This window comes from Lepidochelys kempii, chromosome 6 (genome assembly GCF_965140285.1).
Source record: "Lepidochelys kempii isolate rLepKem1 chromosome 6, rLepKem1.hap1, whole genome shotgun sequence".
NCBI lineage: Eukaryota > Metazoa > Chordata > Testudines > Cheloniidae > Lepidochelys > Lepidochelys kempii.
This window is the reverse complement of record NC_136385.1, coordinates 89562904-89589072: the sequence shown is the minus strand read 5'-3', so window position 1 is coordinate 89589072 and position 26169 is coordinate 89562904.

Sequence of the window (26169 nt, the reverse complement as noted above, 5' to 3'; positions counted from 1 at the left end):
AAATTTCCAAGAAGCAAATCACAGCAGCCTATAATCATTCCAGCAGCTCGAAGCAGAAGCCCCCTGATGAGGGACTACTGTGTAAAGATCATGAATACTAGGTTTTAAAAGTTACTGGAAAATTCAAGTGTGTAGGGACTAGGGTGTCCAAACAGCAAGGGTGAAAAATCAGGACAGGGGGTGGGGGGTAATAGGGGCCTATATAAGAAAAATACCCAAAAATCAGGACTGTCCCAGTAAAATCGGGACATCTGGTCACCCTAGTAGGGACTGATAATCCACTAAGACCTTTAAATAGTTACTGCACATCTAGGACTCAGTCCTGCAAGTTCTACTGAGGGTGTGTCTACACTATGAAATTAGGTCGATTTTATAGAAGTTGATTTTTAGAAATTAATTTTATACAGTTGATTGCGTATGTCCACACTAAGCGCATTAAGTCGGTGGAGTGCATCCTCACTTCCGTGGCTAGCATCGACTTACGGAGCAGTGCACTGTGGGTAGCTATCCCACAGTTCCTGCAGTCTCTGCCGCCCATTGGAATTCTGGGTTAAGCTCCCAATGCCTGATGGAGCAAAAACATTGTCGTGGGTGGTTTTGGGTACATGTCACCAGTCGCCCCTCCCGCCGTGAAAGCAATGTCAGACAATCATTTTGCGCCTTTTTTCCATGCAGACGCCATACCATGGCAAGCATGGAGCTCGCTCAGCTCAGCGTCACCGCTGCTGTTGTGTCCTGGGTGTTGCTGTCAGCAGACGGTGCAGTACAACTGCTAACCGTCATCATCCACTGCTTCAACTCTGCTCTCCTGGTGCCATGAATCCACCTCGCAGATCCTCTCATCATTCTGTATAAATATCTATTCTCGAGGCATCCGTTGTCATCAACCGCTTCCGCTGCAATTCTGCTCTCCTGCAGACGCCATACCACAGCAAGCATGGAGCCCACTCAGCTCACCACTGCTGTTGTGAGCATTGTAAACACCTCGTGCATTATTCTGGGCTAAAAGATGCCAGCAAGAGGACAATTTTGATGAGGACATGAACACAGACGTTCCTGAAAGCACGGGCTGTGGCAATTGTGACATCACGGTGGCGGTAGGGCTGGTTGATACAGTGGAACGCCGATTCTGGGCCTGGCAAACAAGCACAGACTGGTGGGACTGCATAATGTTGCAGGTCTGGAATGATTCACAGTGGCAGTGAAACTTTCCCATGCATAAGGCCACTTTCCTGGAACTGGTTTCAGAGTAACAGCCGTGTTAGTCTGTATTCGCAAAAAGAAAAGGAGTACTTGTGGCACCTTAGAGACTAACCAATTTATTTCAGCATAAGCTTTCGTGAGCTACAGCTCACTTCATCGGATGCATATGCTTTCCCCTGCCCTGAAGCACAGGAATACCAAGATGAGACCTGCCCTGACAGTTGAGAAGTGAGTGGCGATAGCCCTGTGGAAGCTTGCTACACCTGACTGCTACCGGTCAGTTGGGAATCAATTTGGAGTGGGCAAATCTACTGTGGAGGCTGCTGTGCTGGCCGCGAATGCATCCCAATTCTTCAGGGCAAGTCAAACATTAAACACTATTGCTTTTAAACCCTGTACTGTAGTTACAAATGTGCACTCACCAGAGGTGCCTTCTCCAGCTTCAGGGTTGGGGATCCTGCCTTCGGAGGGTACTGGCTCCAGGGTGATGAAAAGGTCCTGGCTGCCAGGGAGAACAGATTCACCACTTGCCTGCTGCGCATTCTCCTCCTCTTCCTCATCCACAAAATCCTCCTCCCTGTTGCGTGAGACTTCCCCCTTGCAGGTGTCCATGGACAGTGATATGGTAGTGGTAGAGTCCCCTTCTAGAATGGCATGCAGCTGATCATAGAAGCAGCATGTATGGGGCTCTGACCTGGAGCGACCGTTTGCCTCCTTAGTCTTTTGGTAGGCTTGCCTCAGCTCCTTAACTTTCATGAGGCACTGCTGTGTGTCCCTGTTTTAGCATTACTCCCCTCACCGAGGAGGAGTACAGAAGTCAATTTTAAGAGCCCTTTAAGTCGATGAAACGGGGTTGGTTGTGTGGACGCATTCATTTTAAAATCAACCTAATGTGGTTAAATTCGACCTAACCCCATAGTGTAGACCAGGCCTCAGATGGGCAGATTCTGACACCCTTTCATAGAGTAGTACCTCCATAGAGTAGTTCCACTGAACTATTATTGTTTGTAGTTGTTGGACTGTGCACCCATTGTGGTTTCAGAGAAAGAAACAGTCCCGCTCTTGAAAAGTTGTACCAATAGTTTTGGTTTTAATGAATTAGCATTTTCTGACAAAAAAAAAGTTGGAAATTTCATGACTAGCTCTAGACAGAAGACTATATTTTACAAATGGTCTCTGGACATACTTTTCAGTTTTCTGGTTCTGCTTCTCCAGATTCCCCTTTTCCTCAATTCCTCTACTGCCAATCTCACTCTCTCTGATCTATTCTAGTCTCCCCTCCTTCCCTTTCCTTCCTTTTTCCTACTCTGATGATCATATTACATTTCACATCTTACCATTCCCCCCTCACCTTAGCCCTGCTGTATAATAAAAATACAAAACTAGACAATGAACTAAAAAGGTATGCAATCATCTTGATCATTTATAGTAAGTTGTAGCACTTCCCTCAGCCTTCTGTTTTTAACTCTCTTATATGAGAAAAGGTTGATATGGACAAATCCCCCAGTTAGAAACATTTTTGAAAAAAATAAGTTTTGAAATGGCAAGAGATCCTATTTTGACATTTTCTAATCAACATTTTCCAGTTCAAATGACTTTGTTTCAGAATTTTAATTAATTTACACTAAAAAAGGTTAAAATAATTTAAGAGGTCAAAATGTTTCACTTAACCCAATTTTAATTCCCCCCCAAATCATTGGTTCATCAGAATTTTGTCCTATTCAGGACAGGAAATTTTTTGAAATCTTGAAAATTCTCACAGAAAAGGTAAAGTGTTTCTGCCCAGATCTACATCTCATATCCCTCAGCTCTAGGGGCTGCAAGGGTATGGACAGGTCAAGTGATGAGCTGGCTAGGCCTCATCTCAACGCTGGCATAGCCCCTGCTAAAGGGAAGCTTCACGCTGAGGGGAAAACACTGCATTCAGGTATAGAGCTGGGTGATTTTTTTCCAGCAAATAGTAAATTTACTGAAAAGTGTATTTTCAGTGAATCCACGAATAGTTTCGATGCAAGTCAAATTTGGGACAAAGTTCCAACCCAAAACAATCAAAAACTTTGAAAAATGTCAAAACAATTTCAAAATGAAAGGTCATCTCAAAAATGAAATCCCCCCCCCTCCCCAATTCTTTGGTTGGGCCACTGAACTGAAAGAAACCAATTATTCACTCTGGAGCTCCTGCTCTTCCTTCCTTCTCCCATGTAATTAAGAGGTTGGGAAGCATGGTACTTCTGGTGCCCAGTCCCGATCTGCCTGGCTGCAGTAGCTTGCATGTGAGCAAGCCTTGCAGGATCAGACCTTGCCTTTCCTCCAAACAGTTACACATGCAATTCATTCTTAGCTGTCATTCATATGGCATGATGTGCTTACCTGAGCTAGATGAAGCTGGAGTAGTTCAGGCTTGAATCTGAGTCTAGTCCAGGGGGTCTCAAACTGGGGGTCAGGACCCCTTGGGGGTTGCAAGGTTATTACATGGGGGGGGGGGTCGCGAGCTGTCAGCCTCCAACCCAAACGCCACTTTGCATCCAGCATTTATCATGGTGTTAAATATGTATTAAAAAAATGTTTATATGTATTAGTGCGGTTCGCACTCAGAGGCTTGCTATGTGAAAGGGGTCACCAGTACAAAATTTTGAGAACTACTGGTCAAGTCAAAGAGTTTGAGGAATCTCAAATTTCAGTGCAAAGTCTAACTGGAAAAAAAAAAAGGGGGTGGGGGGTGTTCCTGTAACCTTGTGTTCCTGGGACATTCAGGGTTTAATACAGCATAATAAGACAGATCATAAAACAATTAAAAATCACTGTCTTAAAATTCAAATATATAAATTCAATATACATTTAATATCCAGCCATGAGAATGCTGTACAATACTGGAGAGAGACCAAGCTTTGAAACACAGCCACTCATGAGGAAGAAGGGGTGAGAGACAGAGATGATTAATTTCAGCAACTCATTGCAGCCACTCAGCGTAAGTGCCAACTCCATGGGTATTCTGTGTCTGAAGCATGCATGGGAAAAAATTAGTGGGTGCTCTGCACCCACTGGTAGCCAAGCTCCCCTCCCACCCGCTCCACCTCCTCTGCCTCCTCCCCTGAGGGCGCTGCGTCCCCACTCCTCTGCCTACTTCCCAGCGCTTCCCACCCAGTTGCCGCCAAACAGCTGTTTGGCTGCTCCGAGAGGGTGGGGAAGGAGTGGGAACTTGGTGCGCTCAGGGGAGGAGGCGGGGCTGGGGCGGGGATTTGGGGAAGGAGTTGGAATAGGGGCAGGGAGGGGGCGGAGACTTTGGGGAAGGGCTACAGGCTGAGCGGGGGTTGAGCACCCACCGGGAGCAGAAGTCGGCGCCTATGCCACTCAGAAGAAATAAACTAGAAATGTAAATATCTGCACTAGAACATTGCATGTAAGAAATTTCATGCATGTGTGAGTAGTTAAAAAGGGAATAGACAGATCAGTTTTAGATGGAAAAAACTTTTTTAAAACCACAAGTCTTTGTCACGGCCAGACTGGGTTTTATCAGGCCAAAAAGTCAGAGTTTGAATTTAAAAAAGAATAAGTAATGGCACATTACATTTCAATCACAGTTGTCTGGTATAGGAAATTGAGAAAAGTCAGAAAATGCCCTTCATTTTACAATAAAAATTGTTTAAATTTAATATTTAACTAACAGTTTAAACCCATTTAAAAATCCATGTTCCAAACAGCCATGCTGTGGTGACAAAGATCATGACTTGTTTAAAAAGTGTCCCACCTTCCACTGCCAGCTTCACAGTGGATTTAGTGGAACAGAAAATCCCGCCTACATATACTGATATTTTTGTTAGAAATTTTTTTTAAAAGGAAGGTTGTGTACACATTAGCCTTTTGATTCATTAAGGTCAGAGTCATACCTTTAAATGCAAAACATGGGAAATGCTGAATCCTAAGTTATGCATATGTTGCATACCCAGCCACAGAATTGAAAATGAAATTTGTAATAAGAGCTGGTTGAAGACTGCAAAAAAAGTATTCACTGATATTTGTTCTAATAAAAAAAAGGGGAATTTGCTTCAGTTTTATATTTGGCCCCTTTTATTCATTTTTCACAGACCTTTGTGCAAACAAACTGTTATTCTCAAGAATGTCTGGAAAAGGAAAGGTTTCAGAGTAACAGCCGTGTTAGTCTGTATTCGCAAAAAGAAAAGGAGGACTTGTGGCACCTTAGAGACTAACCAATTTATTAGAGCATAAGCTTTCGTGAGCTACAGCATCGAAGCTTATGCTCTAATAAATTGGTTAGTCTCTAAGGTGCCACAAGTCCTCCTTTTCTTTTTGGAAAAGGAAAGTGCCATGAATACATGTAAAAATGCATTGCCTATCTTGAAAGCTCTTTGTTTGAGAGTCATCCAGTCACGAAGCAGAAAAAATTCCATATGCTGAAGAGTCCCTTCCTACAACATAATAGCAAATGATAAATAGGGAATAGGAGACCCAATTATAGTTCAGTTCTGAACTGGGAATACTTCAGAAGATGATGGCCATGAATCAAGATGTTGCTAGCTGAAAGATTGCAACAATATATTTGCAACTATATTTTTGTAGTATGGTTTTGTACACATTTTTTGGAATGACCTGGTAGAGCAAATTAAAATGTTTGCCTAAAAAACACAGATAGCTACTAGTGTTATATCATTTACTATAAAATAATGGCTTCCTGCAACATAATTCAAAGCTGCAGTATTCACACCAGAATAGTACTAAGTAGAGCAACATGAGTCATGCCAGGCTGAATTAAATGCAATTGCAATCTTTAAAAATCTCCAAACAGCTACTCATCAACAAGGGGAAAAGAAGAGATGAGTAGGCATGAAGCCACAGAGTGGTGCAGATTAAGGCTCAGACCGTCATATCTTTCGTGATGTTGAATAGTCCTTTACACCAGTGCTTCTCAAGCTATCTGATGTGGGGGACTGGCAATTTTTTTTTCCAATGTGCGCGCAGACTGGCAGCCGATGGATCGCGGACTGGCACCGGTCAGCGGACCACCACTTTGAGTAGCAGTGCCTTACACCATAAGCAGCTGCACTGATGTCAGCAGAGCAACTTGTGAAGTAAGCACATCACACATGTGTGTTTAAGTGTGACCTTCACTGCATGTTAAGAATATTTCATTCTAGCCCTAAATAATCACTAGGATAATCAAATTTAGCATAATGCCAACAGCACATACAAAAACCACTTTTGATTAATATATAAAAATCACATTAATACTTTTGTGCAGTGCTGGTTGGATTTAGTGTAATTTAGGGTTGTGTTTAGTGATTTTTATCCACTATTTTTTAATAAGAATCCTTGTTTTGAGACTTGAAACTGAAGTTTGGTTCCTTAACAAAATTTTGTTAAGTCCAAATTGGTTTGTTTTTGTAAGGTTGAACAAAAATCATCAAGTCATATAACTTAGAGATGGAAAAAATTGGTTAAAAGTGCTGTATTTGTATTAAAGTTTAGAAAGAAAAATATTATTAATCCTATTCTTAGGTATTTTAAATGTAAGTCTTAAAATACACTTTTACATTTGTTTCTCCTCAGCTGAATTCCAGATAATACATCAGGTTGTTTTCTGATGTATTATTCTAAATCCAATACAGTGGCTAATGTAATTTACAAGTGGAGACTGTCTCCTCTGTTGAGTTGTTTTTAATCACATGGTTTTTCCAATTACTTAATGAGACGTCAATTACTTATGCAAATTAAAACAGAACACTGGAGAACTTGAAGATCTTCTGTGGGAGGAAAAAAGAATCATTCAGCAGCCCCCAGCTTGTATTTTGTGGAGTCCGAGGCGTCTACAACTTAACAAAAACAGAGGAATCAGGAGACAACTTGACAGCTGGCAGAATATGAGAACCAACCATTTGTAAGCACAGAGCAGCAGATAGTGTCTCCAGGCAAGATATATCTGTAATTTTCCCCCTCACAATGAGTATGGGTGACTTGCAAGGTCATTTGAGACATCATATCAGAGGGATGCCAAAGTATGCTTGTAACATATGAAAATGAAATATCTCCAAATATTTTCTTGATGGAGTTGATTGCTTTATGCCTCCAAGTCTGTATGCTGGGTCACTCTGTCCTTAGATTTCTTGAGGTAGCCGGTCAAGAGAAACACTAAAAGCTAATGCAATTTCAGTTTGCAATTTTCATTTTAAAAAGCTTCACTTTCTAGTGATTCCAATGACACACACATTTTGGAAGAAATAAATACTTGGAGAGTCCCCCAGTTTTGTGGAGGGAATTAGTATTTGTAAAGAGCCAGATCCTCAGCTAGTGTAAGACAGCATATTCCACTGAAGCCAACAAAGCCATGCTGATGTACCGGTGGGGATCCAGCCCCCAGGCATTTCAACACTAACACTACAACAGCTGATTTAGTTCATCATCATTGCTTGCCCTTCCAGTTTAAATACTTCATTCTGTGCCAGAGCCTTTCGTGCTGCATCATAATCAGAACAAGCTGCTAAAACTAAATTTGCTGCTGTTGTATTTTGTCACTGCTAGAGACTTTCTGATCGGTCTTTCAAAAGGGAATGAGACCGGCACGTGTGCAAACAGGCACCCTGATATTTGAACAAGTAATGGGAGAAAAATATTGCGTACCACAGGCTTCTGTCTTAGAACATGTGGATTTACACTATTTCATTATGTCAATGGGAACTCCTACTTCTCAGAATGTCAACACCGCTCATGCAGAAAGGGGGCTTCAGCTAGAGCTGCTGACATTCGTTCAAAAGTTCTTATTTTGTCAGCATTAAAGATTCAGTGCAGAGAAATTAAAGTAGATTTAGGCTATGTAATGTTTTTTGACTAACTGCAAACAAAGAAGCCATCATTAGTTTTCTGATACCCACATTTATACACCATTAGAAACAGATCTCATGGCCTTTGGATCCAAAACCTCACGCTTTAACCAGTTGAGCTAATGGAGAAGCTCTTTTAGCTCACTTGAAAGGAAGTGATTCACAACAAGTGCAAATATTTGTTGGAGACAACATACTTCATTCCATCACAGTGGGTTTGCTATCCGCTGTGCAGCCAAGATCTAAGCGCTCTGAAGAGCAGCACTTCCTTAAACTCCTTCTGTGGCCTTGTCTACACCTAAAACTTAGGTTGACCTATCTATGTCGCTCAGAGGTGTGAAAAATTCAGACTCCAAAAGACACAGTTAGGCCGACCTAAGCCCCAGTGTAGACACTGGTAGGTTGACGGAAAAATTCTTCCGTTGACCTAACTACCACCTCCTGAGGGTGTGGATTTACTATGGTGACGGAAAAACCTCTTCCATTGCTGTAGTGTCTACACTACAGTGGCATAATTTCAGTGCTTCAGCTGCAGTGCTTGTCGTATAGACATTCCCTGAATCAACATACTTGCAGGAGGCCAGAAAGCTTGCCACAGTTCTTACCACAAAAAATGCAGAGGAAGGGGAGGACTCACCTCACAAAAAGATTTGAGCACCATGGTGAATTATCAGCTCAACATAAGCTCCCAGTGTGATGCTGTGGCCAGAAGAGATAACGTGATCCTGGGATGCATAAATAGCAGAAAAGTAGGAATAGAGAGGTTACTTTACCGATATATCTGGCACTGGTGTGACTACTGCTGGAGTACTGTCTCTAGCTGTGGTGCCCACAATTCAAGAAGGGGGTTGATAAATTGGAGAGGGTTCAGAGAAGAGTCACATGAAAGATTAAAGAATTAGAAAAACTGCCTGATAAAGACAGACTCAAAGAGCTCCATATATTTAGCTTAACAAAGAGAAGGTTAAGGGGTGACTTGATTGCAATCTATAAGTATCTACACGGGGAACAAATATTTAATAATGGGCTCTTCAAACTAGCAAAGGAAGGTATAACATGGTCTGGAGGCTGGAAATTGAAGCTAGACAAATTCTGACTAGAAATCAGGTGTAATTTTTTTTTAAAACAGTGAGAGGGTAATCAACCATTGCAACAATTTACCAAAGGTTGTGGTGGATTCTCCATCACTGATGATTTTTAAATCAAGACTGGATTTTTTTTCTAAAAGATATTCTCTAGGAATTACTTTGGGGAAGTCCTATGGCCTGTGTTATACAGGAGGTCAGATGACCACAGTAATCCCTTCTGGCCTTGGAATCTATGGGACACACCTTCGGTCTCATAATGGTGCTGATCTTCTGGACATGTGGGGGTAATTCCATAGTGATCATGTGTTATGACCCTGGTGGTGGAAGTAGGGAGGTGAAGCAGCCAGTGATTTGTTTGGTGCTGTCAGCTATTATAACAGCAGGAGTCGTTCTATTACCTCTTTGCCCCAATGTGTCCTCTCCTTCCTCAGATCCTACTCAGACCTCCCTTTCTCAGATCTCACCAAGCCACCTTCTCATTTTCCACTCAGTCTTATCCTTTTCCCCGCTACTTACCCCACCATCCAATGGAGGAGCCAGATCCAACCAGCCACATGTCCAGAAAAATGTAAACTTCTTAATGTATGTGTGATGAAGGGAGAATAAAGGAGCTCAGCACAGAGGAGGCTTCTGGAGGAAGATGAAGAGGTGTTAAACTGAGGCGGAAGATATAGCTGCTGCATTGAGGGTCAGAAGACACATCTATTATGGACAGTTCGTTTGAAGAGCCTGGTGGCAAGGCTGAAACTTGGGAAGGTCTCCAAAATTGCATTAGCTCAACTCAGCATTAATCTACTCCTAATTGTCAAAGCAGTTGACAGTCTCCCTTGTGTGTCTTCAATTTCTGTTCCTTGCTGCTCTCTGTACAGCATTAACATTCATACCCTGCATGGCTTAATTCATTAAAAATAAAGCTATGCAGCCATAAAATGACTTTCCTGCTGACCTATTATGCACAAATCATGTATTATTTAAAAATGTTCTGGTTTCAACATAGATTTCTCACTTACTATACATTTGACTCTTTAGTAGTAATTATTGAATTACTAAATGAATATGCCTATATTCTGGGTGAGGGGTTACTGTAGGTTTAAAATTAACCGACAGTGAGTTGAAAGAGAAACAAGGTAGCAGGTGGTGCTTTGGACAGACCTCAAAATATTTTAAAGGTATGTTAAGTCTGGATTCATAGAATCATAGAATATCAGGGTTGGAAGGGACCCCAGAAGGTCATCTAGTCCAACCCCCTGCTCAAAGCAGGACCAATTCCCAGTTAAATCATCCCAGCCAGGGCTTTGTCAAGCCTGACCTTAAAAACCTCTAAGGAAGGAGATTCTACCACCTCCCTAGGTAACGCATTCCAGTGTTTCACCACCCTCTTAGTGAAAAAGTTTTTCCTAATATCCAATCTAAACCTCCCCCACTGCAACTTGAGACCATTACTCCTCATTCTGTCATCTGCTACCATTGAGAACAGTCTAGAGCCATCCTCTTTGGAACCCCCTTTCAGGTAGTTGAAAGCAGCTATCAAATCCCCCCTCATTCTTCTCTTCTGCAGGCTAAACAATCCCAGCTCCCTCAGCCTCTCCTCATAACTCATGTGTTCCAGTCCCCTAATCATTTTTGTTGCCCTTCGCTGGACTCTCTCCAATTTATCCACATCCTTCTTGAAGTGTGGGGCCCAAAACTGGACACAGTACTCCAGATGAGGCCTCACCAATGTCGAATAGAGGGGAATGATCACGTCCCTCGATCTGCTCGCTATGCCCCTACTTATACCCTCCCAAAATGCCATTGGCCTTCTTGGCAACAAGGGCACACTGCTGACTCATATCCAGCTTCTCGTCCACTGTCACCCCTAGGTCCTTTTCCGCAGAACTGCTGCCTAGCCATTCGGTCCCTAGTCTGTAGCTGTGCATTGGGTTCTTCCGTCCTAAGTGCAGGACCCTGCACTTATCCTTATTGAACCTCATCAGATTCCTTTTGGCCCAATCTTCCAATTGGTCTAGGTCCTTCTGTATCCTATCCCTCCCCTCCAGCGTATCTACCACTCCTCCCAGTTTAGTATCATCCGCAAATTTGCTGAGAGTGCAATCCACACCATCCTCCAGATCATTTATGAAGATATTGAATAAAACTGGCCCCAGGACCGACCCTTGGGGCACTCCACTTGATACCGGCTGCCAACTAGACATGGAGCCATTGATCACTACCCGTTGAGCCCGACAATCTAGCCAGCTTTCTACCCACCTTATAGTGCATTCATCCAGCCCATACTTCCTTAACTTGCTGACAAGAATACTATGGGAGACCGTGTCAAAAGCTTTGCTAAAGTCAAGAAACAATACATCCACTGCTTTCCCTTCATCCACAGAACCAGTAATCTCATCATAAAAGGCGATTCAGCTTTTCAATAAAACCTAACTGAGCCTCTCTTTGGCATGAAGAATACAAAGTAATGACCCCAAACTGGCAATGCTAAGGCTGTGATCCTGCAGATTTACACTTTTGCTTAACTTCACACACTGCAAGAAGTACCATTAACTTCAAATGCTGAGCACCCAAAAATTCTGTTCTAGTCATTGTGAGTTGTAGATGCTTAATACATCTGAAAATCAGGCCAATTCAAAAAATCAGATTCGCCACATGGACTTAGAAACTTAACTTCAGGTACACACTTGTCATAAACTTGTATGTTATGTGGGCCTTGTACTTGTACGTATGCCTGGATTTACCTTCCACTAAACATTAGTGTCTACCTGGTCCCATACAAACCAGCATTCACAACTATGATTCCCAGGCAGTCCACTGTGAGGTCTTTAAACACTACCTAATCCATTTAGCACACTAAATTGGTTGCTTTTGACATGTGTCAGACGCTTTTATCTAAATGCCTTACTCAATTCCCAAATGCATTACAACAACACATTCAGGTAATCACTGAGTTTCTCTCTGCTCAACAGAAACGGAAAGTCAATGGAGACCTGTCTATCACTGGCAGTTTTACACTCATTGTCAGGGTTACTAACAGCACTCATCATCTTTTTAATGTGACCCAAAGGAGATAATAGTCGATATAGATAGGAAGAAGAAACGTTTTCATAAAAATGTACATAAAGGCAAAGTGCAATTTCAGATACATAATTATTAATGTTAAAATAAAATATCCTGTATCCATGCAGAATGTCTACCTATCTGAATAAGTCAACATTTATCCAGATGTTAAAATCATGCTATTCATATCTGGTTGACTTCAGTAGCTACACTCTATTTTAGACAGAGTTACTTGCTTTTATGAATTATGGCTCTATTCCAAGTTTGGAGAATAGTTGATGTGGCTGTGTCATTTTATTGTTTTAGAAGAAGTGTTAACCAAAAAAAAAAACACTATAGAAAACTTTTCTACCCAGCTACATAGAGAACATTACATAGATATAGCAATGCTAATATGAGCATTGCTATAAGACCTGGAGATTGTTTTTGTTTTTTTTAATTGACCAACTGAAGGTTTACAATCATTTTTATTTTAAGTTAGAGAGGTTTATAAGTAAATTCTTTAAATGTTTCAACTATTAATAAGTTGCCTATAAATCTTAATGAATATCTATAAACAAAATTGTGCTAAATTATATTTCATATCTAAAAAAGTAAGCATAAAACTCTCCATAGGTGCTCAGATCTACTTTGATGACTGACAAGAGGACACGCAGGGTGAAAAGAATCAATTCATATAACAGAAGGAGTGAAATTAAAAAGGAAATGAAGAATAAGCAGGAGGTAATTATTCTATAATTTCCCTCATATAGCTATTAATTTAAACCTCTCAAACAGCATATGCCTCATAATGAAATAAGTAAGATTTTGAAAGCATATATTATGTACCATTCCATAACTCAATTTAATGGTGTTCAGAAATTTATCTGTGTTAAAGATTCAGAAATATTAGATAAAAGCTCCTATTTTTCCTCCAGATTATCATTTTAACAAGGCTCTGGAATATTAATTTCAGTTTTGGTAAAGACAGATGGAGAATCTATTCACAATATTGTAACCCTTCCCTTTTTTAAATGCAACTAATTGGTCATGTAGACATTTCATTCAATTCTTTTAAAATAGAAGACTAGTTTTGGTTTTAAATCCAGACCCACCTGTTTTTAAAAGGTGGAATCCACAATAGCTAGCTGAGTAAGCCTAGAAAAATATGACAAAAACTATTGTTTACATTGTTAATTCTTCTCTATGATGTGATAACTCCACTGTAAATTCTGGGCATTTTCCTACTCAGTTCCAGTCAGTCTTTGACAAACAGGGGTGGAGCTAGAATTTTGGTGGTAGCTTCTCCTTCACTGTCTGTCTACTGCAAACTCTCCAGTCAATGACTGCCAAAGCTGTCACACTAAAGAGGTTACTCCTCAGTTTTTAGAGCTAATAGGTTAGCTTATTGCTTAGAGCTAGTTATTTTTCTTATATCCTTATTCAAGTGGATTGCCTAAGCGGGTGTCCATACCACATGGGGGAAAAAATAACAAAGTAAATGTTTGATTTGTAATGGCTTGGTTCCCACTAGCATGAAGTGTCAGGGTTTGGGAAAGGAAGGGGTGCTATTCACCCAATATATTGAGAACTCCTAAGCATTTCAAGAATGGCCCCTATTAATGTCACTCTGAGGGATTAGGGTGATGGTCCATATCTGACTCAGGGGCTGAAAGTTCTCCAAAGCAAAAACAACGAAGAGTCCAGTGGCACCTTAAAGATTAACAGATTTATTTGGACATAAGCTTTCGTGGGTAAAAAACTCACTTCTTCAGATGCATGGAGTGAAAATTATAGATACAGGCATAAATATATATCAGCACATGAAGAGAAGGGAGTTAACTTACAAGTGGAGAACCAATGTTGAAGGCCAATTTAGTCAGGGAGGATGTAGTCCACTCCCAATAATTGAGGAGGAGATGTCAATACCAAGAGGGAAAATTGCTTTTGTAGTGAGCCAGCCACTCCCAGTCCCTATTCAAGCCCAAAGCAAAGAGACAAAGATGCTAGCTAAAAAGCAGCGAAAGGGAAACAGCCAATTTGCAGAAGATCGAGAGGGCGTGGTCACAAGCAAAGAATTCAGACAATTTGCTTCAGTCTGTCACCTTCCCTCTCTAATTCATCAGGAAATTGTATATTAGATAGATAGACAGACACACACAAGGTAGTAGCAATATTCCCTCATACATTGTTTGCATAGTTCTTTTGTATAGTGTGAGCCATACCATTCACTAATGCTTCCCTAATTCATGGGGATTGCTGTCTAGTGTTTACCATGATTCACAAGAGTGATGTTCCTTGCACTGTATAAGAACATAAGAATGGCCATACTGGTTAGAACAAAGGTCCATCTAGTCCAGTATCCTGTCTTCTGACAGTGACCAATGCCAGGTGCCCCAGAGGGAATGAACAGAACAGGTAATCATCAAGTGATCCATGCCCTGTGACCCATTCCCAGATCTCCTGTAGACAGCCACTGAAAGGTTATGTCATAGGATAGCAATCTTGGAGTGCCCCCTCATGGCATTGGGTGACCCTGCAGGCCCCCCCAACTCCTTCTCATGGCTCCTCAAGAATGCTTCTCCAAGACTTTAAGCAAATAGCACCCATATGCCGTGGTAATTTGTTAATATGGGGAATCTCAAATCACAAAATAAAGTTCAATATCACAACTCAAAAGATTTGGGCTCCACCACTTCCGGTGACTCCAGATTCTGCATCAGTCTCAATCATCCTTCAGACTAAAGGGCTCTCAGGTGCCCTGACTCCCACCCGCCTGGGTTCTTTCCCAACTCCCTACCCCTTGTACAGGACTGTGGTCACAGGGCCTTCCTCTTGCTCCAGAGTCTTCTACCCTCTGCCCAGGCCTCCTGGCTAATGGCCTGTCTCTCTGTTCCCAGGAAACACCTACAGAGCTTTCTGCCCTCTGAAAACTCTCTCAGACAATGAGAGCCTCCTGTCTGCTCTCTCTGCCCCTTCCTAACTGACTCTAATGCCTGAGAGACAAGGTGGGTGAGGTAATATCTTGAATTGGACCAATTTCTGTTGGTGAGAAAGACAAGCTTGCAAGTTTACACAAAGCTCTTCTTCCTGTCTGGGAAACTTAATCAGTGTCTCAACAAAATACAACATAGGACAGATTGTTTAGCATAAGTAAAAAGAAAAGGAGTACTTGTGGCACCTTAGAGATTAACCAATTTATTTGAGCATAAACTTTCGTGAGCTACAGCTCACTTCATCGGATGCATAAGTAGTTCACCATGAATGGTCCCTTGAAATGTGTTAAGTAGCCTGTTAACACCCATTCAGCCATAGGCTACAACACCACATGTCAAGCCTGACTCACCCAGTCAGTCCCTTCTCCTCCCCCAACTATGACTTCTCTAAGGGCATAGCTACACTTGCAGATGTAGAGTGCTTTGAGTTAAACCAGCCTTTGTAGAGTGCAATAGGGAAAGCGCTGCAATCTGTCCACACTGACAGCTACAAGCACGCTGGCGTGGCCACATTAGTGTAGCTCTTGCAATGGCCACAGAGAGCAGTGCATTGGGGTAGCTATCTGTAGCCAGACAGCCAGCCCCCCCCCCCTCCCTCAGACCAGCATTGCTGGAAACACAGGAGGAAGCAGGAACAGGGCACTTAACATATATTCCAGCACAGCCTTTGAAGCTGTGAAAGCACAGGTGTGCTGCTACAATGTGCCTCTGGGAACAGATACAACGATTAAGCTCACAGCAGGCAGAGGCCCTGTGACAGACATGGCTCTTAGCCCCTACTAAATAGCGTGATGCACACACACCAACATCCTAGGTGGGAAAATATTTACCCTGATAAAAGAAATGTCCAGTAGTCGAAACTTATTGTTTCTCTCCCTTGCAAGTGTAAACTACTCTTGCAAAAGCTGGCGTCACCCCGACAGACCAGCCTCAATTTGGCATAAGAAAGGAGAAAGAGAATAAAGGAGTACAGAGGTATAAGTAGGGGACCTACAGCACCATGATTTTTGAGTGCTTTTCACTATCTATCTGCTGGTCAGATAAGTGACAGCCTCCCAAGGCTTCTGCAGCTAAGAGGGTCCCTACGCCTTGTCCCTTATTCGTCTTTCCGCGGAATTGAGTGACCAATCCTGGCTTGGCACCGCTGGAATCGAGAGATGCAAGGAGGGTAAGAAGCACCCACACCTGATCTTCTATCTTTAGTGTACACATATTTTGAAATAGAGCTCTATACTTTGTTTTCTTTCTTTGGGATTGTGGCTTCAGTTTTGTAACTTGTTTGTGTGTGTAACATCTCTACATTTAAATAAGTAGGCACTAGCAATTTTGTAACCACATGATTAGAATCTAGCTTAATAAATTTTGGTAACCATTTATGCATAAGCCTGACTTGTTTTCTCTGGTTTACTGTAAAGCAGCCAACACAATTAAAGAACCTCAGCCGTTTTGGCTCTAAAGCCTGGCCATTAGGTGAGAGTACTAAGAGCCTAGCGTTGAGTTGTGCCGCCTCCACGGGGCAAACTCTTGGGGCACCTGTCAGTCAATCCTGGCTGCCTGCTGCGAAGGAGCTCTGAGCTCTAGCAGTTAAAGTCACGGGTGTGGAGAGGCTCTTAGTGCTGCCATTGGGGCACCTGTCAGTCAGTATTGACTGCCCGCTGCGAAGGAGCTCTGAGCTCTAGCAGTTAAAGTCACGGGTGGTTAGGACCTTGGGGCATCCGTCAGCCTAGCCCGGGCTGCCCGCCGCGAAGGGACAGTGTGTCCTAGCGGTTAAAGTCACGGATGGTATAAACGGGCATAGCTGGCACCTCACCAAACATCCTTGGCCGTCGGCTAACACTATCCCAGCATGCAAGTAGCTGCAACATGCTTTTCAAATGGAGGGTGGAGTGTGAATCTGTGTGGGGGGAGAGGGTTTTTTGTGGGAGGGGCTGAGAGCATTTCAGCATGCTGTCTTGTAAATTCAGACATCAGCAGAGCCCCTCTCCCCCCGCCTCTCTCTCACACACACAGCATTCCACAGTAATGGGTGCTTTGTCTCGGAGCAGATAAGCAGCCGGCTGTCAGAAACGGAGCTTTCAAAGGGCATATCCACATTCCTACAGTGAGTTCAAAACAATGAGTGGCCACTTGACTTAAGGAGATTAGGGGACGTTTCTGGAGGCTGATCAGAGCGCAGTAATGCAACACCTAGTTCACACTGACCCCCAAGGCGCAGCAAGCGTTAATCTGCTCGCCGAGGTGGAGGACCAGGAGCACTCTAGCTGTGGAATCAGAGCGCTCTACGTGCCTTGCCAGTGTGGATGGGTAGTGAGCTAGAGTGCCCAGGGCTGCTTTAATGTGCTCTAACTCACAAATTTAGCCAAGCCCTTAAACACAGCTGACTGGTCACAGGTGCACTTGCCTTTCCCCTCTTAAAAGTGTTTCCCTGTGTCAATTTAATTTAATCCTAACATTACAGTACATAACACGACTCTTCAGATACTAAAGCCAAAAGATAGATACTTGAAAGAACTCCAGAATGCCTTCAGTGGGAGTTGCATGGATGCATGCAAGAGTAAAATTGTGTCCTACATGTGCAATGTGAACAAGCTGAGATTAAGAGATCTTTAATTTGCACTAAAACTGTGGAACATGACACTGAAAGAGGCAGTGTGCTGTAACCCAAACACCTTCAAAGTGCAAGGCAAAATTCAGTTTTTCAGAAGTTTATCCAAAACAGGAATAGAATGATAGGAGGAAGGAGAAAAAGGGACAGGAGTAAGCAAGGACGAGGGAGAGATGGAGAAGAGAGAGAAGGAAGAAAAATATTCAAACATAAGTGATCAAATCCCAAAGGAAAGTGACACTAGATTTTCTTTGCTGTTCTTCATTTATTGCGTTTTGGTGCTTAGAAACTATGGTGATTATCATGCTATACATTTAAGAGAGATTTTTGATCTTGTTAGTGGTTATAATTGTGAGCCTAATGTTACATGAATATCAAGTTATGAACTGCAAAGGGGTATAACAATCATTTACAAAATCATTTCAGTGTGTGACATATTTTCAGTTTCAGTGAAGAGAGTTCTGTTAATAAAAAGAATTTCAGTTTTATATAAATACCTCATTTAAAGCCTGTTTTAAACAAGATCATTGCGGATTATTGTAAATCTGCCTACTAACATATGCTGCATGTTCAATTTGGAACAGCGCTTATGGCTTAATATGAAGATTACTTTCGCAGCTGTTGTCATGACACTTCCCTCTGGAAGATTAAGAAGTGTTGCCATTTGAGCACCCACCACAATTAGGGAGATAATGTAATCTGGGAGTTATGAACTTGTCCCTTGCACAAGAAAATGAGCTGATGAAACATATGTATGAAAGAACAACATTATTAGTAATAAAATAAATGATAGTTTTCACAATGGTCTTTGATGCAATTTTCCTAGGATGCTTTGCTTTATTTTCATGTTCAGACTTCAGTGAAGAGAGCCAATACCATTAGTAGTGCCAGGCAGATTTCAGTCCCAATAACAAATACAGCATTGCTTGTTCCTTGGAGAGTAATGACAAGCCGTGGCAGTACAATCTGGAAAACACAGTATCGAACTAGTCTCTTCTCCTCTTTGTGCTCTCAGATAGCCATTTATAGCAATAAGAGTTGTGATTTGCACACATCAAGATACAGAACAGGATTACTAACATTGACTGGTACGGGGCTGATTTACTGTTGTTAAACAAGAAAGGACCTTACCTTGCACAGTAACTGGAATTCTTCAAGATGTGGGGTCCCTATCTGTCTTCCTCCGTGGGAGCACACGCACGCCACGTGCCCGGGACTGGAAGATTTTTGCTGGCAGTGTCCATCTGTGCCTGCACCCTTCGCCTCATGTTCTAAACCTGGGGAAGTGGTTTCAGCCTGTGGCCCACAGACCCCTAGGGGTCCACAGACTATGCCTAAGATTTCCAAAGGGGTCCACAAATGAAAAAAGGTTGAAAAACACTGACCTTGGGCAATAGTGGCAGTGCAGACCAACTGCCTTTCCAGTCCCTTTTCTATTATAAATAGCCCTAGCATAAGGCTCTGCAGCAGAGGGGAAGGAAGGCAGATAGCAGAATCCAGATAGGGACCACACATCTCAAAGTAACTCCAGTTGCTATACAATGTAAGTAACCTCTTTCTTCTTTGAGTGATGGTCCTTTGGTGTATTCCACTGTGGGGGACTAACAAACAGTATTCTTTGGAGAAGAGGGCATAAGGACCCTGGCTGTACCACTGATTGGAAAATTGCTTTGCCAAAGGATGCATCAGTTGTAGAAGCTTGCACCAAGGCATAATGTCTTGTAAAAGTGTGACCCAAGCCCCACATTGCTTCTTTACATATTTCCAGGAGAGGGATCTCTCAAAATGAGGCTACCAAGGCAGACTGGGTTTTAGTAGAATGAGTCCTCAGACCTTGTGGAGGAGGGGTAGCCATTAACAGAGCAGGATGCAGCTCAAAGTGCCTTTGGACAGTCTCTTGAGAGGAGATTGCTTCCCCTCTCATACCTAGACTATTTATATCCTTTGTAGAACATGATTTCCAAAAGGACTTTGGACATCTGTCCAGCCCTGGCTCTCCTACCTACAAAGCACGAACAGCGATGTCTTCTATTATTGGTGGCAGGTGGCTTTGGGAGAAAGACGGTTAAATGAACAGTCTGATTTAGTTGGAACTCAGATTACCTCAGGGGTGAATTTCAGATGTAACCTCATGGAAACTGTATCTATGGAAGATAGTGTAAGGCAGATCAGCCATGAGGGCTCTCAGTTCACCTACTCTTCCGGCTAAGGTGGTGGCAACCAGAAAGGTAACCCTGGGCTGAGGAACATGAGGCTAAGAGTCTTCATTAATGCAGATAGGATTAGATTGAGATTTTATAATTGGAGTAGATTACTTTACTGGAGGAGAGGTTCTGACAATATCTTTTAGTCAACGTACTGTAACAGGATGGGTGAAGATAAGTGGTTGTCCACCAGAGGATGACAAGCACTAATAGCTGCTAAGTGCACCTGCAGGGAATTAAGGGATAGTCCTGAAGTCTAAGGAAATAAGGTAGTCCAAAATGGCAGGGATGTTATCATCCTCTGGGGTTATCTAATGATGTTGGCACCAGATAGAAAACCTTTTCCATTTTGCTGTGCAGGACTTCCTTGTCCTTCCTACTATTGTTATGGATGGATTCCACCACTTCTGAGCATGCCTTTTCTAGGTTCATTCTCCAGAAGAGCTCCCCACCTTACTAAGGATGTGTCTTTGGTTTGTCTTTTTGTGGGTATGTGGAGGGACAAAAGGGACCCACCCACACTGTCTCCCTGTTCTCCCATCTGGAGAAAGAAGCCAGAGCTATGTGGGGGAGAGAGACTAGTTTGTCCAGACTGTGCTTTCTTGGCATGGAGAGTGTAGCAGTCCATAGCCAACCCTGCAAATGTGGAAGGCAAAGTCTTGTGACGGGTATCACATAAGTGCATGAAGCCATATCACCTAACTGAATGAGACAGAGGTGAACTGTAGTCTGGGGCCTCAGCTGAAGCTGAGTGATGAGATCCTTTATGCATTGGACTCTGTCCTGAGGTAGGTAAGCTTTGGCCCTGATAGAGTCCAAGGTCACCTGGGATCTAAGGCCATGTCTACACAATCAAATATTTCTGACACTGGGGAACACCAGGGCTGTTAATGGTCAGTTATCTATAGTTCACAGTCAAACACCACATTTGGAGCCCCCCAGAATGCTGTACGCTGCCTGTGCAAACGGTATCTTGTACTAAGTACTCCTGTTTTAAGGGGAATACTTAGCACAATCTCACATCAGCAGCATACATATGAATAAATTCTTCAGACTCCAGTGGGATTCCAGTTAATTGGCTGTGAACTATAGCTAATTGGCCAACTAATACCCCTGACCTCTGGATTCCAAAATATTTGATTGTGTAGACATGCCCTAAAATGGACTTCTCAAAGTCTCAATGAGCAGAGGAGATTGAACAGGGACAACGTAGCCACCTATGCCTCCCGATGAGATCTCCTCATCAGTAACCAGTGAAAACGGGGAAAACTGATGAAGCCTGGTGGTGGAGGTGGGCTTCCACTACTAGTAGCACCTTTGTGAATATCCTTAGTGCTGTCATGAGGCCAAAGAGGAGCACTCTGTACTGGTGAATCTCAGGAATCTCACGTGTGCAGGATGGAGGTCTACCTGGAAATAAGTATCCTTCAAATCAAGAGCTGTGAACCAATCACCTTTGTTCAATGAGAGAATTATGGAGGCCAGGGTGATCATCCTGAACTTTTAAGCACTGGCTGAAGATGTTCAACTGCCTGAGAGCTAGAATGGGTCTCCATCCTTCAGATGAAGCAGGGAATCTACATTTTGTCAGTGAATGCTCTTGTAAGATGGGTCCCTGAAGAGGGATTGTGGGGGAACTGTATGGTGTAACTATAGTGATAATTTCCAGAACCCACTTTTCTAAGACGCCAGGCTTCGGAAACGTGAGCTATGCTGCCATCACATTGTGTACAGGACTCCTGAACAGAGATGTGGTAAAGGGATTAATCTGCAGCTCTCAAAGGTCCCATCAAAAGTATTTTCTGGTGGGAGGCTGGGGTTGGAATGAGGATGGGGAGGGACACATTGTTCATATAACAAGCACAATCTGCCACTTCCTGGTTGGCTGTCTGTAGGGCTGAGATCTGTGGTATTTCTTGTGTGGCACTGGAGTGTAGATGCCAAGTGCACAGAGGCTTGCCCTTGAGTCACCGGAGGAATGTAACAATTCATCTGTCTTTTCACTAAACAAATTGTTTCCCTCTAAGGCCAGATCCTCCATTATGCACTGTACTTCTTCGGGAAGTGCAGAGGATTGGAGCCACAATGCCCTATGCATGACCATAGAAGTTGCCATTGAGCAGGAAGCTGTATCCATTGCATCAACTGAGACCTGGAGGCATGATCTGGCTAGCAATTTACCATCCTCAATAAATGCTTTGAACTGCAGCCTATCCTGCTGTGGAAGTTTGTCAGTCAATTCCACAAGCTTAGTATAATTAATAAAATCACATTTTGACATTCAAGCTTGATCGTTTGCTATGCAGAACTGTAAGCTGGTCGAAGTAAAATATTTTCTCCAGAAGAGGTCTAGGCATTTAGCATCCTTATTGGAAGGGGTGGATCTAGGTTGATGTTTTCTGCCTCTTTCAGAGACAACTTGAACTACTAACAAATTTAAAGCAAGTTATGATTAAAAAAATCTGCTCTTTTAGCTATTTAGCTAGCATGAAGCATTCCTTCTCCATTTTTCTTGTGTGGGGGGAGGGAGGGTGTTCACAAGTGACTGGAGTTTGCCAAACTGTCTTGGTCAGTTCTAAGATGGCTTTGTTACTGGGAAGGGCAACTTTGCCAGGACCAACGCACTGGAGAATGTCCAGCAGTTCGAGGGGTGTCCTGCATTTCCTCCAGAGGGATCTGGAGCATGTCTGTGATCCTCCTCAGTAGGTCTTGACATTGCCTAGAGTCATCAGGTGGTAAAGGTGTGGCTGGTGATACTGCCTCATCCGGGGATGAAGAGGACAACCCTGTCGGAGTTGGTGGTTCCATTGGATTCGGTTCCTCCTCCTCCCTCAGCTCTAGAGGAGGTTCAGGATCATCTCTGCGAGGGGAGGGTTGTCAAGATTCCCAGTGGGAATGTATAGATTTGGGATGGTGCATGTATGGAGTCCATGGGCCCCAGTAAGGCCAGTGTGAGGAGTCCAAAGGAAACTGGGACAGTCCACACAGAGTAGGATACCATTGGTTCCAAAATGCATAATTTCTTATGACAGGGGGACAGTGCCCAAGAGACTCAGGATCCTCCATCTGGACTGTCGTTGTCTCAGTGGGAGTGGTAATGCTCTCTTACCAACAACTGACTTGTCAGAGGAGGAGGCTTCAAATGCCGGGGTGCTGTCATATTATGCCCTTGCTGGTCGATGGTACTGGTGAGTGACTTTACCGTTCCTGCATACCTGGACTGATGATGCGGGAATCTCCCCAGTCAGGATCAGTTCTGACAGGATTGGGGATTCCAGGTCCAAGAGGATGTCAACATCTATCGCCAGATGCAAGGGAATGGAATGGGCTCCTTTCTTTTTGCAGCACCAGCAGAATTAATCTCATTGCAATTTTTGGTGCTGGTAACAACTCTTTTCATAGTGCATTGGTACCATCTGTTTAGGAAATGTCCACTTTTACTTTTCTCTTGCCAGTATTGGAGATGGGCCTGTTCTGGTGGATAGCACCAGTTTCAGGGTTCTTCTGCCTTTCAGAGGCAGGCAAACAGTACCATGCTCCTTGTGAGCTCCTGGCAGTTTATCACCTGACTCAGAGGGTGTAAGAGAAGAGGTCTTCTTGAATGAGGAATTGGAGGGGGATTTCTCTGGTTTCTTTTGAGACTGTTTCTTACCTTCCTCCTGTCCCTGATTGGAGAAGTCCTTAGCTCTAGTCCTATAAGCCCTGGAGCCAGAGATCACTGTGCTCAGACAGGCACTCCTCAATGCCTCTGCCCAATGCCCTGACCCGCAATGGGCCAGGGTCAGACTAGGGCCATTGGGCGGCGAGTTATACAGGGCTGTGGTGCCTGGCCACCAGGAACATTCTTGCCCTGGGGCCTGGCTCCAGCAATGTCTCTCCCTTGGCCCCGCCTTCTGCCCCTGGGCACTCCCTCCCATGCATCCCCTGGGAGATTTAAAACAGCCAGGGGCTCCCACCCACCACCGGCAGGGCAGTGCAGTGGAGCTGAGCAGCTTCCTGCCTGCTCGCTTGCACTAAGCACCCCTGTGGCCAATAGGAAATGCAGGGGTAGTGCCTGGGGGTATCAGCACACAGAGGTCCCCCAGCCCATCCTGCCTAGGAGCCCCAGGTAAGCGCCGCATCCCCCACCCCCTCCCAGAGCCTGCACCCCCACCCCTTTCCCACACCCCCTCCTGTTCCCAAACTCCCTCCCAGAGCCTGCACCCCCACCCCAGCCCAGAGCCCGTACCCAAACTCCATCCCAGAGCCTACACCCCTCAAACCCTCCTCCTGCACCCCCCACCTCCTGCCCCAGCCTGGAGCCTGCACGCCTCACCCCCTCCTGCACCCTGCCCCAGCCCAGAGCCTGCACCTAAACTCTGTCCCAGAGCCTGCACCCAACCCCCTTCCCACACTCCCTCTTGCCTCCAAACTCCATCCCAGAGCCTGCATCATGCACCCCTATCCCCTGCCCCAGCCCAGGGCCTGCACCCCAGACCTCCTCCCCCTACCCAAACTCCCTCCCAGAGCCTTAGGCAGGTGGGGGGTGGAGTTTGGGGGGGGGAGTGGTCAGGCTCTGCGTGTTCGGGGCACCACCAAAATGTCTACAAACCTGCTGCCCCTGACTTGGGCCTCAGAGCATGATTAGTTAGGAATCTCTGACACCTATACTCATGGGCCGGATGGGTTTGGCTTGGTAAATGCTGTACTTTGAGGTGATTCGAACTTCTCTAAGGCAGTAGAGGCACTTGAGGTGGTCATCACTGACCAGGAAGGCCTGAAGGCAGGATACACAGTTCTTGATTCCAAGGATCTTAAGCATAGTAGTCACCGCATATGAGGCGGGAGAAGATTCAGGTTGGGGAAGACCCCCCCCTGCCCCTGGACATAAACTACTAAAAACTACCTTTAACTGGGGGGAAACTAACTAGCTAAAACTCTGATTTAAAAAACAGATAATTGCAGTTAGATGCAGAAGAAGCTAGCTAACAATATGGTCACTGAGGAGGTTCCATCTCAGCCAATGGGCAATAGAAAGGAACTGGGAAGAAGTCAGTCTGCACCACCCCTTATGCCCTCAGTTCATAGCCCGAGGAAGAGAAGGGCACAGGTACAGAACAATGGACACTGCTAGCAACAATCTTCTGATCTTAGGTGCATGCACACCCACTGTGGAATACACATAGGGCCTATCACTTGAAGAATGCTGAAGATCACAACCAGAATAATAGGGAGAGCTATTCAGGAATTTGTCACTTGGGTCTAGGGAGAGTAGGCTTGCTGGTCTGATAACTGAGGGGGCTGGAACGCCTAGTGCTGGAGGGTGTTATGTCAACACAATATTTCTTCTCCGCACCTGAACAACCATTGCCCACCCAGAAGCCTTTGTCTGCTTCAGAATTCCTCCAAGTCTCTTGCGACTTACCTAGTAGATCTTGGGGGCCTATTTTGTTTTCAGTTCCTGTGGTTTGCCTCTTTGTTTAACTATTGAACTGTCCAGTTAGCAGTGGGGTCTATGACATTCCTAACCTCAGATCATGAGACCAATAGTTTAGAAAGGGAAGCTCTGCACCATGTCCCAGTAAAGATGCTTCTGATATGTACTTCAGTTTTTAAAGTTGGGACAATAACTACTAGGACTCATTCCTGAGCCACTCAAAAGTCCTTGCCACTTTGCCCTCTCTGATATAGACTAAGGAACTGTCCCATAATCTAAGAACCTGAGGCTACAGCAGATGCAAAAGAACATGCTACAGAAGGCAAAAAGAGCTTCCAAATGATTTCTCAAAGAGGAAAGGGGGATGTCAGGGCACAGCCAGATAAATGGAATGCTGCCATTAGCAAACCCACTGACAAGGAAGTAGCATGCCTTACAGATCTGGTGAGAAGATCATATTTTTTGTTCCTGCTTGTAAGGAGCCAAGATGTGTCACATTGTCTGTGTTTACATTATGTTAATACTGGTTATGCTCTGCCAGATAGTTCTGTTCTCCACATTAAAGATCTAATTAAAAATATAAAAGGGTTCCCAATCCAAAAAATACTGGTAGAAAAATCTAAATTCAGCCTGAAAGGAATTAAATCCAATGCACTGTACCATGTTGCTCTAATAATCCTGAAACTTACTTTCCCATATATCTGGGGAAATATTGCTGAAATTGTCATGAGCATTGCTTTAGATACAAAGCATAAGTGTTCTTTGATGGCACTCGTGACTGTTTTTATTCA